The 14,745-nt window shown below is 45.1% G+C and overlaps 1 protein-coding gene across 1 annotated transcript in view; it reads right to left on the bottom strand.

The window, feature by feature from the left end:
- The window catches only part of grid1b (glutamate receptor, ionotropic, delta 1b), a 486,415-nt gene that overhangs the window by 96,205 nt on the left and 375,465 nt on the right, over positions 1-14,745 (bottom strand). The gene's annotated exons all lie outside the window — the stretch shown is intronic.

Genomic DNA, 14,745 nt, shown 5'->3' with positions numbered 1-14,745 from the left:
CAAGTGGAAGACGTCACCTTCGGATTCAGCACGACCAGGCAGATATAAATATCACTTACCAAACCTCTTTCTAGAGACCTTGGCATTAGTGTTTATTGTCAGTATATGATTATGTAATTTGCATTAGATCTTGCATAGCTGATATCAGTTGATAACAAATAATCTCTCTGTTTATTTGTTGAATTCAGAATAAGGTTTGCCTTATTTCTTCTTGAGAAACTACAGTTTATCTTTACATAAGATTAACTTGTAACTGCCATAGTAACATCCAACTCATCCACTTGCATTTATCAGTCTTTTTGCACTTTATCCATTCAGTAGTTGTTAGTTACTCTTTTCTATCCTTTTGTTAATAAAATCCATATATTACACTTGTCTCTTTCTTGTGTTGATAATACAGTAAGAGGCTCTACAAGTTAACGATATCTCACAAATCCTTTAGATTGGTCAGATGATGAACTTCCTCCAATTCATATAATTGTAATTCAGTCAACAATCTTCCATGATTGTTCTTTATTGTCAAGGTTAAACTTCACTGGTGCCCCGAAAATACTGGAAGGAATCATCTGACTCAATATTAATATTAATACGAAATATTAATATTAATATTTAAGACCATAAACCATTAAATCTGTGGTATCCTCGAGTGAGGGTAGTTCAAAATCACTACACTATTTTGCATCCTCATTCTGACTATCTGCCTAAGGTTCCTTTCTCGAACTTGCATCTGGTCACTCTTGAAGCCCTCTGCCCTCTGCTGTTCACTACGCCGGAGCATGAGAGACTTCACAGACTGTGTCCAGTCCATGCTCTTCAGACCTATGACCACCGCACTAGCCAGTTGCGTAAGTTAGAGCAACTATTCGTTTGTCATGACAGCCATAACAGTGGTGTGGCCACCACAAAAGAGAACCATGTCACATTGGGTGAGAGATGTGTAGTGAACAACAGATGTGATGGCACCAGAGCTTCACAACAGACATTCTTTTGTCCGACTTTGATTAATCAAAGGAATGTGATAGGACCCTCAACGACAAGTAAATGACTATTGTAATCAGGACTGCCAAAGTTGGGAGACAGGAAAGATGACATCAACGGCCCATTGACGATAGGCTAATCTCATCACGAGTTGCTTTTGTTCACCTCAGGCTTCCATGCCTGAGTTCAAGGTGCGAATGACCATGGACTCCTAGGGCTGCCAAACCGGTTCTGGCTAGAGCACAGCAAGAACAAAGAATGCTCTGAAAGGAAGACATTTTCTAAACATATTGGTTTGAAATCACCAAAAATGGACAGGAATACTCTAAGGAACATGTCCTATGTGTCCTTGTACTCATCCAGGAAACTGTGCACACACAGTAGAAACCACACCTGCAATAAAAGCCAATGCTACTACACCCACTGACACAGAAGTGTGATACCTCAACCAATTCACATCAAGTTTGGACTCTACGAGTTCAGAACACTGCCACAAGGACTTTGAGAAAGGTTTGAAAAAGAAATAAAGCATTTCCAAGGTCCTAAAGACGTTGTCTTATTTAACTGTGTATTTTGGAACAATATAACAAGTTTCACAGGATGAAAGGTGGGCGTGTTAAGGGACGGACACCAGGAATGCTGTAACCCAATCACATCACCAGATCAGGAAAGGTGGGGATTAGTAATCCCCTCCCTAATGAGAAGGAATAAGAGTTTCTGACCTGACGAGGGAAGAACAACAGCACGACCAAGGTGAAACTCTTGCGAGTAAACCTTTCATCGCACGGATCAAGCAGCCAAAGTGCTTCTGCAGAGGACTTTGACTCCTGACCTGCATAACCGAAGTACCTCCAACCTACAGAAGAGCCTATGGACCGAACACCATCTGATCTACAGTTCCCTTTCAGTCGGTCACTTTCGATGTACGTCAGTAGTGACCGACGAATTGGGATATCGCTAGAGAGCCCCTATCAGCTTCGAGAGAACTAAAACAAGCCAATGGAATTGGCGTGCGATATTTGCATAATGCGCACCTCCCCTAACAGGTGGATGTAAAAAGGGGGGCAGATGCAATCGCACTCTGTCTTTCGCTTCGGAGCCTACCTGGTGTCCTGCGGCTGTTTGAACTTCAAGCCTCTGAAGAAGTTTCGGCGCTTGTGTTGGTGTGACGACACCTGCAGCGAGGTCGCGAGTTGGAGTGAGCCGGGTGGAAACATCTACTGTTTTCCCAGCGTTCCGCTTAATTCCACTGGTTGGTCTGCGATTTGGTCTGGTTCCTCCTGTGTTTTTCTAAACACGTCGTGACGCTCCCTGTGTGTCTCGACACAAAAGAGCTGAAGTTTCCCCTTCTAAAAGAGCTTCACAGACAGACACTGCGTCTTTTTCAAGATGTCATTCTGTCTGTGCGTTTCTGGAGGCGGTCGTTTCCTATCCTCTCTGACGGCCACGATCACTTTCTCTCATGTCTGCTTAGCGTGCTGAGACTGTGTTTGTGGGTGGTCATATTTTCTTATGGAAATATGTCCACGTCGGCGCGTTGTTTGCTCGCCTTTCTCGTAAGGGCTTGAGCGCTCAGCGCGCCGTGTGCCGTCGAATTGCCGGCTGACAGCGCGCGTTGCCACGGCAACCCTGCGCGCTGTCTGGCGCTCTAGATGCACGGTCGAGACTCGGCTGCCTTTAATGAGGTGGAGTCCCCTCACTTATTCCCCGATCTAGTTATTTTTCTGAATCAGAAAAGTGCTACTTTGGTTAATAAGCCTGGGTGACCAGAGGATCACAGTGGGGCAATACCCGCCGAGTCATTCTCCGTGGGCCCCCCACTCCTCTAGTGCATCGCAAACATGTTGTGACTATGTTCGTGGGTGGATCATGTTTAGATACATGGCCACGTCGGTGCCCAGGGTGCCGTGTGTCGTCCAGTTGGGCGGCCACGTTCACTGTCCAACATGGCTGGTAGCTTCTGCATGTGTTGCTGGTCCTCCTTAAAATAAATATGGAGGACCTAACATCTTAGTCAGGGCTCCAGCAGAGGATCAGATGTCGACTGCTACATTGGAGAGAGTATTGTTGGGCTCTGAACATGAAGATGAGGCTGAGCGTCCCACGGTTGTGGCGTGCTCATGCCGAATCGGATTCAGACTTTGCAACCATGCTTTCCCGGGCCCCTGGGGGTGTCGTGCGACGCATACTCGCCTTGCCCCGCCCCCTGGCTTAGCCCGGATGTGCATGAAAAAACTTGGTAGTTTGAGGCCTTTTTTGGCGTTAATATGGAACGCCAAGAGGGTCATAATCTGCACTACAAGTTTTTTCTCTCTCTACCCCCTAGGGTGGGGTGGCAGTGCTACGGGCACACCACCTCTGCCCTGCATGAGTCTTGGCCCCTGGCAAGTCTGCAGTAGGTCAAAGCACTCATTGCATGTGGGTAGTTCTGAGTCGGGGTTGAGCTACGCAGGATGCAAATCAAAGCGCAGGCCCCTGGCCAGACAATGTCCACCATGGTGGTCCAGAAACACCCCTGGCGAGTCTTGCTGGGATGTGCCGTCGTCAAAGTGTGCTTTCTCGATGCGCTCATCTCACAAACTGGCCTTGAACCCAGCCCGCTCAACCCGCAGTCACCTGACTAGCGGGAGACGGTCCTGGAGATATGGCGACCTGGAGCTGACGTAAACGGTTCTTTCTCCCCGGAGGAGGGCCGGGTGGAGAATTGGTCTGTTCCGCCGCTGGCTCTCCGGAGTCCAGCGGTACCCACTAAGAACTGTTTTCCGATCCTCTACGTCCCAAGAGTGTGGCTGGCGATGTGCAGCGCCCCGCGTTGCTACTCCCAGCCCCCTCTCACCTCGCCAGCAGGTGTCAGTGTGTTGGTGCAGGCCGCGCCCCGTGTGCCGTCTCCCATACGCACTGCTACCTCGCAGAGTCTGATCACACTCTGGGCCGCTACCATGCCGCCCGAGTCGGGTCCCCGTACTCTGGTTCGCTGCCCCACCCCCGGTACGTCTGTGGTGCGTTTGGTTCTGCTGGCTCGGTGTCTGGAGGCCTGGTTAGTGCCCCCAGCCCGTTCCGCTGGCTCACGCGTACTATCAGACTCGGCTATGCGATTCATTTCGCCCGGTGTCCTCCGGCGTCCAGGGGTGTCCACTTCACTTAGGTGTCGTTGGACATTGCACCTGTTCTCCGAGTGGAGATTGCTGTCCTCCTGGCGAGGGATACAATCGAGCCGGTCCCTCCAGCCGATTTGAAGTCAGGTTCAGCCCTACTTCATTGTACCCTAAAGGGCGGTGGGCTATGGCCAATCCTGGATCTGCGCGTCTTGAACCGGTACCTTCAGGCTGCCGTTTAAGGTGCTCATGCAGAAGCGCATTTTCGAGTGCGTCCGTCCCGGGGTTTGGTTTGCAGCATTCGACCTGAAGGATGCATACTTTCATGTCTCGATTCTGCGCTCGGGTCGAGCATGTCAGTACAAACTCCTACCCTTCGGGCTGGCCCTGTCGCTCCACGCCTTACACGGTTGCGGAGGTGGCCATTGTTCCCCTCAAGGAACAGGGCGTTCGCATTCTCGACTGCCTCGACGACTGGTTGTTCCTGGCCAGCTCGCGAAGCAGTTGTGCGTACACAGGGAGATGGTTTAGCTCACCTCAGCCTGTTGGGTCTTTGGGTCAGCTGGGACAAGAGCAAACTCGCCCCCGGGCAGAGGATCTCTTTTCTCAGTCTCGAGCTAGACTCGGTCGCCTGGATTGTGCGCCTCTCTGAGGAGCGCGTCCAGTCGGTGTTGAACTGCCTGAGTTCGCTCAAGCGCAGGATGGCGGCCCCACTGAGAGACTTCAGAGGCTCCTGGGGCATGTGGCATCTGCAGCCGCGTTTCGCCGCTCAGGTTGCTCCATATGAGGCCGCTTCAACACCGGCTCCGCGACTGGGTCCCGAGATGGCCATGGCAGCGCAGCACGCTCAGTGTCCTCGTGACACGGAGCTGCCGCCCTACCCTCATCCGGTGGTCGGACCCTTTGTTCCTGCGGGCGGGAGTACCCCTTGGACGCTGTGGTCCACACAGATGCCTCTACCACCGGATGGGGGGCCATGTACAACGGGCATGCGGTTCGGGTCTTGGACGGGGCCTCGACTGCATTGGCATATCAATTGCCTCGAGTTGCTAGCAGTATGTCTTGCACTGGGCCGCTTCAAGGAGCTGCTGTCAGACAAGCACGTACTGGTCCGCTCGGACAAGCACGGCGGCCGTTGCGTACATCAACCATCAGGCTGGTCTACGCTCCCGTCGCATATCGCAACTCGCCTGCCATCTCTTGCTATGGAGTCAGAAGCATCTGAGGTCGCTTCAGGCCACTCATGTCCCAGGTGTGCTTAACCGTGCAGCCTACGAGCTCTTACGGCAGCCTCCACTTGCGGGCAAGTGGCGGCTCCATCCCCAGACGGTCCAGCTGATCTGGCACTACTTCGGCGAGGCCCAGGTAGTCCTGTTGCCTCCCCAGGAACTGCCCTCGGCCAGTGGTTTTCCCTGACCGGCGAGTCGCTCGGCACGGATACCCTGGCACTCAGCTGGCCCCGGGGCCTACGCAATATGCGTTTTCCCCCAGTGAGCCTTCTCGCACAGCTCCTGTGCTAGGTCAGGGAGGATGAGGAGCAGGTCTTGTTAGTGGCTCCATATTGGTCACTCGGACCCGGGTTTCGGACCTAATGCTCCTCACGACAGCCCCTCCTTGGCCGATTCCTCTGAGGAAGGACCTCCTGACTCAGAGATGGGGCTTCCTATGGCACCCGCGTCCCGACCTGTGGAACCTCCACGTGTGGTCCCTGGACGGGATGCGGAGGTTCTGGGTGATCTCCCGCAGGCGGTCGTAGACACCATCACTTCCGCTAGAGCTCCTTCACGAGGAGCCTCTATGCGTTGAAGTCGAACCTATTCGTTGAATGGTGCTCCTCTCGCAAGACGAGAGGACCCCCGATCATGCTCGGTCAGATCTGTGCTTTCCTTCCTGCAAGAGGGCTTGGAGCGAAGGCTGTCTCCCTCCACCCTCAAGGTGTATGTTGCCGCTTCGCTGCACATCTCCATGCAGTTGATGGCAAGCCCTGGGGAAACACGGTCTGATCATCAGGTTCCTGAGGGGGCGAGGGGACTGATTCCTCCTTGCCCACCCTCCTTACCCTCTAGGGATCTCACCTTAGTTCTTAGCTAACTTCGGCGTCATCCCTTGAGCCTTTGCAATTAATCGAGTTAAAAGTACTGTCTCTTAGACCGTCCTCCTGGTTGTATTGGCCTCATGTTAAGAGGGTAGGGGACCTGCACGCATTTTCGGTCGACGAATCGTGCCTGGAATTTGGGCCTGGGGATTCTCACGTCTTCCTGAGACCCCGGCCTGGATATGTGCCCAAGGTTCCTACCACTCCCTTCAGAGATCAGGTAGTGAACCTGCAAGCGCTGCCTTCGGAGGAGGCAGACCCAGCCCTAGCTTCGCTCTTTCCAGTTCGCGCCCTGCGTGTTTACGTGGATAGAACTTGAAGCTTAGGACCTCAGATCAGCTCTTTGTCTGTTACGGAGACCAGCAGAAGGGAAAGGCTGTCTCCAAGCAGAGGATGGCCCACTGGTTAGTGGATGCCATCGCCCTGGCTTATGTTCCCAGGGCGTGTCTTGCCCGTTCGGGTTGAGAGCCCACTCCACCTGAGTGGCCTCTTCCTGGGCGCTGGCTCATGGCGCCTCGCTGACAGATTGTAGAGCTGTGGGCTGGGCGACACCCAACACGTTTGCTAGGGTTTTTAGCTTACGTGTAAGCTGGTTCTTCCCGTGTACTCGCTTCCACCAGCCGGTAGACGCGTTGAACCTGTGCTCGTGTCGGCTTGCAATGCCACTCCCGCCCCCTGGGCAGGATATGTGCATCTGTTGACTCCAGTCGTGTTCCCCGTTCGGTGAACCCTGTCGAGTTCCTCCACCTCCACCTTCGGCTCGGGCATTGCGGAGTGTCTGATGCCAGACCAACATCCATCTTCGATGTTGTCTGTTGGTTGGGTTCCATATGTTGCAATCCCTCTACGTGAGTGATTCCATATGTGTATTGTCCACGGTTACTCCCTACGGTGAGCCCGTGTCTTTCCCTTAGCAGAGCTTCTGCTTTCTCCTGTCAGATGAGTCTCCCCCTACTCAGGTGGAGCCATCCCAGGGACTCATATGCGTTCTGCCCTGCGGGCCAGTCCATATGTTTTCCATGTAAATTCCTTCCCCTCTGGGTAGGTAGTGGTTCCGCAGCGTTCCTTACGGGTTCGCTTCCCCAGTGTAGTCTAGTTTACTTAGTGGGTATATCGGAACAGCAGTAGACTTCCCGGCGTAAGCTCGCCCCCTTCTCCGTCCCCTTGGTGCGTCGGGCGGCTAGAGCCTGCGCTGGGCACTGGAAGGGGTTTCGTAACTGTGGCGTTTTAGTTGGGATCCCAATTCGTCGGTCACTACTGACGTACGTCGAAAGTGACCGACTGAAAGGGAACGTCTCGGTTACGTATGTAACCCTCGTTCCCTGAAGGAGGGAACGGAGACGTACGTCCCGTCGCCACAGTTTCTGTACCCTCGCTGCAGTGCGGACACCGGTTGTCTCCTCAGCGAAAAACAGAGTGCGATTGCATCTGCCCCCCTTTTTACATCCACCTGTTAGGGGAGGTGCGCATTATGCAAATATCGCACGCCAATTCCATTGGCTTGTTTTAGTTCTCTCGAAGCTGATAGGGGCTCTCTAGCGATATCCCAATTCGTCGGTCACTACTGACGTACGTCTCCGTTCCCTCCTTCAGGGAACGAGGGTTACATACGTAACCGAGACGTTCTCTGGATTACACAAAGACCTCCAGCACTCAGTGCAGCTCTGCAGCTGTTGGAAAGCAATCCAGTCTCCCACTGCACAAGGAAGGATACCAGTGGACAATGTTTCCCATTCCAGGACTGATCACCCGACCAAGTGAAACGTAAATATAAACTAACCAAACCTTTTCCAAAAGCCTTGGCATTAGGTTGTTGCTAAATGAGATTGCTATTTGTGTAGAGACTGTTTTTCTAGGGTCAGCATACACAGATAGATACATTAGATACGTTATCTGTATTCAGAGTAAATGCTTATTTACTTATTTTTAATACCAGCATCCAGAAAGACCACAATTGACTCCCTCATAGACTGCTAATTACCCATTCATTGCTTCATCCAATCCGTTGCTCATCTACTTGGCATTCAGTTTTGTTAACATCCATTTGTGTTGTAGTTTCTGTTTGATTATTGATTCAATTTTCTTAGTAGTTTAGTCATTTTTTCCTTAGTAGTTTAGTCATTTTCTTTCGTAGTATTTAGTGAGTGTGATATTTTACTCTTGTATATCTTTTTGTTAATAAATTCATTTTATTGCAAACTGTGTCATTCTTGTGTTGATAATCAGAGCTCGCCCGAATCTCACTAAAATCCTTCAGATTGTTCAGATGATAAACTTCCTCCAATTTATAAAATATTAATTCAGTTAACAATCTTTCATGATTGTTCTTTACTGTCAAGGTGAGAATCCTGACTGGTGCCCCGAAATATTGGAAGGAATCATCTGACTCAATATTAATATTAATACAAATATTGATATTAATATTTAAGACCAACATCACTACATTTGTGGTGCCCTCATGTGAGGCTAATCCAAAAATCACTACAGATGCTATTGCCCTTGCCTATGAGGTATGTGGTCAAACTTCGCCAACAGGCATCAGGGCACATTCCACCAGGGGGGTTGCCTCTTCTAGAGCTTTGGCGGGGGCGCCCCCTTACAAAATGTTTGTGATGCGGCAGGTTGGTCCTCAATTTCACTGATGTTGTTTTTCACATATTAACAGCTGGTCACGACTAAAGACGTTCCCATAGCGCTGATCAAGCACAGCTTCTCATTTCCGCCTTCTCAGGGATCAGGGTTACAGTGAAGTGATACTTACACATACTTTACCTGCTGATTTTACACCCACGCAGGCTAATTCAAACTCCCTCCATATCAACAAAGTATTCTTGAGTTAAATAAGTGTTCTCAGACCACTTGGCCTTGTGTTCAGTTTTATGAAGGTCATTTATTCTTCTAGGATGAAGGTCTGTGGAATTCTTTTACTATTACATATTAGATGTAAAGCCTGAGGTTATGAATTTCACTATGCATCTCTGCAGCAACATGTGAAGCACTCTTGAAATATACCCACATTCACTCACCACTAGGATTTATATTTTAATCGAATTAAACACTGGAATGAAAAATTAAATAATAAAGTGTTCTTAGTATCTTTTTGTATCTTTTGCTTCCACAGATCTGTTGAATACAATTCTTTTTAGAATAGGAAATCAATAACGAAAACATTGTTAAAAAGACTCTGTCCTTTCAGTTGAAAAAGTTGACTGAATTTCCATTCAGTGGGATTCTGTCACCTTATTAACATATTGCCCATTCTTTCATTTTTTTGTTTGTCATCACGGAATTGACATTTGTATGCCTTTCCCTCCCTCAGACACCTGCATGGTTTGTGTAGTGTTTGATAGAAGAGGCTATCAAAGGGGTCTGGAATGGCAGCAGTGGAATGATATGATTATGATTAGCCTGGAGTTTGTGTACGGGAGGGGAACATCATATACTTCGATGTCGATGATTCCTGATGTGAAAATCAAGATAACACATACATATCCAATTGCGCTTACAGATAGAGCCCTCCACCTCTAGATGTTATTAACAGACCATACTGTAGAGTCTACAACTGGATGGTCTGTTTCAATGAAAATTGACAATGCAGGCCCATTGTCAGGAAATGGTTTTGTTGTTTAGGGTGTCTGTCCGTCCGTCCATCCATTCATACATCCATAGGGGCACTCTAAAAAAAAGGTCCCTCTAATTCAGTCAGGACCAAAGATAACTGACGATTAGCATACAGTTTGGGTTGGCTATGGAAGTAAAGTAATGCCATATGTCTTTGAAACAAAAGGCATCTTGAATTGCACTACTTGAAAAAAAAAAAAAAATGCATTATGCATTGCATTGCATTAACTGTGCTTGTATTTTAATGCATTGTATTTTTAGGGCTTGCATTTTTATGGGCTGAAATTCAACATGGTTGTATATTTAAGCTGTGAATATTTAAATTCAAAACAGTTCACGAACATTTCATTGTTAAAAATGTAAAAATCCATATTCACCTTTCAGATTTTACTTCCAAAATATTAATTTTGTTTAAAAATACAACCTACAATATTCAGCAGGCAATTTTCAGTCCATTTAATTTTGCGTCCACAAATTCACTGGTTTAAATTTCAATATTTCACATCCGGGAACTGCAGGAAAAGCAGTAGAGTACCGAGCATAATCTCCATCTGCTGTTAGTCGACCTCACCAGCAGGTGGTGCAAGCGTGTGTTGATGAAGAACATTCATTTCATTCATTAAAATGGATTTACATTAACGGAGCAAACAACTTTTGTGTTTTTATCAGCTTTTCTGCATATATACTGTTCCTGATAATCATCACACATGCTTGCTCCAATAATTTAAATCAATTTAAAAAAATGAAATGAATGACTTGTTGCTCTGCTCATCATCAACACATGCTTGCACCACCTGCTGGTGAGGTCGACTAACAGCAGATGGAGATTATGCTCGGTACTCTACTGCTTTTCCCGGATGTGAAATGTTGAAATTTTAACCATTGAATTTGTGGACACGCAATAAAATGGACTGAAAATTGCCTGCTGAATATTACAGGTTGTATTTTTAGACAGAATGAATATTTTGGAAGTGAAATCTGAAATGAAAAAAAAATAAAATAAAATAAATAAATAAATAAATAAATAAATAAATAAATATATATATATATATATATATATATATATATATATATATATATATATATATATATATATATATATATATATATATGTATTTATTTATTTATTTTCAATTAGTGCAATTCAACATGATTTTCATAAAAAAAAACAAAACAAAAAAAACAAAACAAAACAAAAACAAAAAAAAAGATATGGCATTACTTTACTTCCATAGTTGGCAGTATGGTTATATTCTGGGCTAAAAAAAATAAAAAATAAAAAATCCCAGTCCATCTGCATAGTGATGAACAGAGTTAACTGGGGTAAACAGAACAAAACCAGCAAAATGAAGACAATGCAACAACATGACTATATTTAATGTAATGACAGTGTACATAAATGCATAATGTGTACACAAATGCAAATGTGTTCCACGCATTCTGTAACTTATGTAATGTACTCTATAGTGACAAATGTTTTTGTTGCAGCATGTTTTGTGAATCAGAGCCTGTTCTTTGTGTCACAGATTCTGAATTGCAGATTCTATACTAATTGATATTTTGGATGATCCAGCAACTGTAATTAATAAACATGTTGGCCTTGTATGAATCATGCAAATTATGTATTTTATAGTTAAAATTTATTTTGAAATTTGACAGTATATATATATATATATATATATATATATATATATATATATATATATATATATATATATATATATATATTATATATAAGCTCAATTTACTATGCATTAACTTTATAAGTATGTACTATTTTTTCCCTACAACCAGCATATATACAGTAAAGGGGACATTTGGGACACAAACATTACTTTTACAGAACGAGTGTGAACAAATCTATATAAATGCTGAAGTTGGTCTAATGCTTTGCTACAACTTCTGGAGTGGGTTTGAATGAGCAGAGTTCCCTAGAGTAATCACTTTCAGTTTCTCTTTTTAGTAATTAACTTTTCTCTCTCTGCAATAACATGCAGTTATCTTAAGGACTGTCATTCCATACAGGAATAAACTTATACAACTGAATTTATAATTATATTTTGTGATATACCTGTGGCCTATCTTTCCAAAACAAGCTTATTTCCACTATCTATCAGAAATGTATTGCTTTGTCGCAATCCATTATTTTTCCCTTCCAACTCTTAACGCATACACCACTGTGGATGGTGTTCAAAGAGGGCAAGGATAGGACAGACTCCCCCTGGAATCCTTTCAAGTTTTGATTGGAAAGTTACAAGCCTTGGCATTTTATAAACAACAAAATGGATCTCTCGGAAGGGGATGCCTAAAATGCTAAAGAGAAGAGAAATAGCACAGAGAGAGAGACAACAGGAGAGTGAGTTACCACACAATGAACTGGCACTTACTGAATAGCTGCAACTGATGTGTTAAAACGATTGCCAAAAAAACCCCACAGAGAACAAATGAGAAAGTGGATGAGAGATGGGGACTGACCTCAATTACAGTATGCAGATAGAAGAGTGTTCATCCAGGTATATGCCATCAGTCTTGGATGGCAACAGTGTAATTCACAGTGATACAAATTCTCTTCCGAAGTGTGTGGAGAACACATTTGCCTATGAATTGGTTTGTTTGAATGTATGCTAACCCCTGGAAACTGACTGGGGGACACAGATTCATCATCATCATGAATCTGACAGCTGAAGGACTTGCGATGGTTCCTTTCAAAGGAGACCTCCATTAAACTACTGGAGAGGATTATTAGTGATAAGGACGCTATGAATTATCCAAAAGGACAGGCCATCGATCCTGTGTCCATAGATATGCACCAAAAATCTTGTTTCAGGAGGGGCCAGAGACAGTGGCTCCCTCATTTGAGATCACTGCCAAGAGTAGGCCTCTTGTTTTGGGGGCTTGTGTGCCCCATAAATCCATGGGTTCCGGTAATTTGTAACCCATTGACAAGGCTAAAAGATGCGATAAAATCAATCACAAATCACAGCCAATCAGAAAACTGTGGCTGACATCTTGCTGCAAGTGCTGTCTCACACAACAAAATGGATGAACATAAATCAAAAATACAAAATGTAACATTTATCAAAATTCACACTCAGTGATACAATCTTTGTCATGCAATGCATTTGTTTGTTCACATTTAATATTTAATATTTAAAAAACAATCTCCTTTATTTTCAAAATCCTGTGTTGGTTTCATTATGGTTATCAAAATAAATGATATTTGAACTAAATTTAAACCCTTTTGGATTGAGCACATAGTGTTATTCTGGTTTCCAGCCACTGGTACAAACCAAAGCCAAAACATGAAAAAGATACCCCATTGCACATTGTGGCATATCGGATTTTATTTATTTATTTATTTTTTAACTGTGCTTGCAGATAATATAATATTAATGAAATAAAAGGCCACTTAAGTGTACTTAAAAAAAGTACACTTTCATTACTATAGCTGTGTCTCAATCCAGAAGCTGAATCCTTTGAAGGATGTGGACTACAAAGGCCACACCTTCAAAGGCTGCGATATTTGGACCGAGCTTTGTTAAATGGGATGGCCTAGCCAATGGTGGATTGTTCTTGTCGCCTAGAAACTGTGATAGCTGCAGTTAACAAGCATCAGTAACATTTGTACTGGACTTTTTTGAAAGTTATATTCAACTTTCTGAAAACAAAACAGGGTTCACAACCTGTCTAAATATGTTCACCTTGGTCCATTTATGTACATAATAAAGAATATAAACTATATAAAATTGCATCTTAGTAAGATATGTCAATATTTGAAAGATTATATATACACTGATCAGGCATAACATTATGACCACTGACAGGTGAAGTGAATAACACTGATTATCTCTTCATCACGGCACCTGTTAGTGGGTGGGATATATTAGGCAGCAAGAGAACATGTTGTCCTTAAAGTTGATGTGTTAGGAGCACAAAATATGGACAAGCATAAGGATTTGAGTGAGTTTGACAAGGGCCAAATTGTGATGGAACTGGATCACGGAGCAATGGAAGAAGGTGGCCTGGTCTGAGGAATCACGTTTTCTTTTACATCATGTGGATGGCCGTGTGTGTGTGTGTGTGTGTACCTGGGGAACACATGGCACCAGAATGCACTATGGGATGAAGGCAAGCCACCTGAGACAGTGTGATGCTTTGGGCAATGTTTTGCTGGGAAACCTTGGGTCCTGCCATCCATGTGGATGTTACTTTGACACGCACCACCTACCTAAGCATTGTTGGAGACCATATACACCTTTCATGGAAACAGTATTCCCTGGTGGATGTGGCCTCTTTCAGTAGGATAATGCACCCTGCCACAAAACAAAAAAAAATTTTTAGGAATGGTTTGAGGTGCACAATAATGGGCTTGAGGTGTTGACTTGGCCTCCAAATCCCCCAGATCTCAATCCAATCGAGCATCTGGGGGATGTACTGAACAAACAAGTCCGATCCATGGAGGCCCCACCTCACAACTTACAGGACTTAAAGGATCTGCTGCTAACATCTTGGTGCCAGAGCACACCTTCAGGGCTCTAGTGGAGTCCAAGCCTTGATGGGTCAGGGCTGCAAAAGGAGGAGCAACACAATATTATGAAGGTGGTCATAATGTTATGCCTGATCAGTGTATGTATGTATATGTGTGTGTGTGTGTGTGAGTTTGTTTATATTACATTGTAATATAATGTAATATAAACCTGAGTTCACCTACATCGTGGGGACCAGCCACCGGTCCCCACAATGTAAATTAATTAATAAAAATACTAAATAATGTTTTTGTGAGAAAATTTGTAAGTCGCTTTGGATAAAAGCGTCTGCTAAATGACTAAATGTAAATGTAAATAAAGGTGTGCACAGTTTCTTGTGATGGTTAGGTTTAGGGTTAGGGGTAGGATAGAAAGTACGGTTTGTACAGTATAAAATGCATTGCGGCCTATGGAAAGTCCCCACAATTCA

Source organism: Chanodichthys erythropterus, chromosome 19 (genome assembly GCF_024489055.1).
Source record: "Chanodichthys erythropterus isolate Z2021 chromosome 19, ASM2448905v1, whole genome shotgun sequence".
NCBI classification, from domain to species: Eukaryota; Metazoa; Chordata; class Actinopteri; order Cypriniformes; family Xenocyprididae; genus Chanodichthys; species Chanodichthys erythropterus.
This window is presented reverse-complemented; position numbering and strand designations above follow the sequence as displayed.